Raw genomic sequence first — 2081 nt, 5'->3', positions numbered from 1 at the left:
CGCCCGCCAGGCCGGGTCAGGGCAGCGCCGCGCCGCGCCGCGGAGTCCGGGCTCTGGACCGTGCCGGCTCCGGCCCCTGCCTGACACCTTCTGCCTCCCAGGTTCTGGTTGGGTCCTGAGAGACCCCCGAGCCCTGTCCTGGTTCAGGGAGTTCCGGTCGGTCAGAGATTAGGGACCCGAGCGCACGGGGTGCAGGGAGTTAAGCTTTGTCTACCCCAGGGCACTCAGTGCTCAGGCCAGAGGCGACCAGCAGGGATGCTTAGCCTTGACGTTCTCAAACGGTGGATTTGTGTTTCCACCCTCTGATGCATTAGAGCTGGACCCATGGACTTGTGCAGGTCCAGTTCTTCTGAAGTCCTTAACCAGTTCTTTCAGCAGTGAGGGCTGCTCACCTCCTCTCCATCCTGTGCAGCCCAGGGCACAGTAAGAACCATTCCAGAAATGTAGGTTCGTTGATGTTTTAAAGAAAATCACGCCAGTGAAATGGAGGAAGTCACTTAAGCACTTGGATTCAGAGACCGTGGAAGTGATGATCTCACTTTTAACAGCAGTAGCTTGGTCTGCTGGTGTAGAAAGAATATTTTTCTTCCTTTGGACTAATTCATTCCAAATTGAGAAATCATTTGGGACCCCAAAAAAGCAGGAAAACTTGTTTTTCTTTTCCAGATTATGAACAAGGATGAAGATGAAGATGACAGAGTTTGCTGCAGAAGCCAATATTTTAAGTTTCTCATCTTGACCTGGCTAACAGTCATTTTAGTTGTTTTTTTTTGTTGTTGTTTAATATTTCATTTAACTATTTTAGTTAACAATTTTAGCAAATAAACCTAATTTTAAAAAAACAAATATTTAACTAGATTAAAAATGCATATGGTTGTTTTAAAATGTTTGCTGTTGGGAGAAAAAATCAGAATACACAATGTTGTTTTAGTTAAATAAAAATGTAACTGTGTGTCTGGTGATGTTCTCCTCCTAACACAGCACACCAAGACAATCCTCCAAATACTAATGATTACCTGGTTGATTTGGAGATATTTATGAAGTCATTGGGAGGTGAACTATCAGCTTCAATGACCTTTGGTAAATGAAATAACCAAATCATTCATTTTCTGACATATCTGGAAAACTAATCTGAAAAGTTTTCAAAATAAATCACTTTAAAAATATATAGTGCGTACCTTCTAAAAGTGAAACCTACATCTGAGTTGTGAAGAATATGTATTAATGTTATAAGAATGCACTTATATGTAGAAATCCATGATTAAATAATTTGATTTATATGAAATCCACCCTGCCAGAGCATATTCAGTGCCTCTCTGACCATCGAGCACGCACACTGGGGTCAGCACTAGGAGACGAGAGAGAGAGACTCCAGCATGCTCAGCAAGGACACAATCTTCAGAGGTTTCAGCTGTCAAAAAAAATCAAAAGTCTCTGCTGAGTACGTGACACCTGCCATTTTTCAAAGCCTTATAACTTGGCCAATTTGGGGTAGTTTTCCATAGGGAAGACAAAAGGCACCTCCCTCACACAAAAACCCCCTCCACTGCCAAAGTTCAGCTCCCTAATCCAAAGCATCAGGATGCGGGAACATTTCAAAGACAAGATCAAGAATTTTGTAACATCAGCAAAACGATGTATTTTCCTCTAGCCTTGTTCTCAAAAACAGCCAAACTGCTTGGGCTGAATTTAAAAAAAAATGTGTCATCCTGAGGCACACACCTGGCATGGAAAATTTCAACCCAAACAAACAGTTACATTTTGGTAAAATTTTAAACAGAAAAGAGGGTCTTATAATGGGAAGAGTTAGGCAACCTGAATAATAGGCAGTGCTACCAACTCCACCTATAGCACGTTTGGGAAGATTCTTCCCAGTTTTGTTTCGGATTGGCTGCAACACTTGTTCCACCTCTGCATTAGTCTGCACAATTTCTTTCATAGACTCATAGGTCAGAAGGGACCAATATGATCATCTAGTCTGACCTCCTGCACAAGGCAGGCCACAAAACCCTACCCATACACATTGTATGAAACAACCCGAACCCATGACTGAGTTATTGAAATCCTCAAAATTGAGATTT

This window comes from Chelonoidis abingdonii, chromosome 8 (genome assembly GCF_003597395.2).
Source record: "Chelonoidis abingdonii isolate Lonesome George chromosome 8, CheloAbing_2.0, whole genome shotgun sequence".
In the NCBI taxonomy this organism is placed as follows: domain Eukaryota; kingdom Metazoa; phylum Chordata; order Testudines; family Testudinidae; genus Chelonoidis; species Chelonoidis abingdonii.
Note: the sequence above shows the minus strand (reverse complement) of the source record.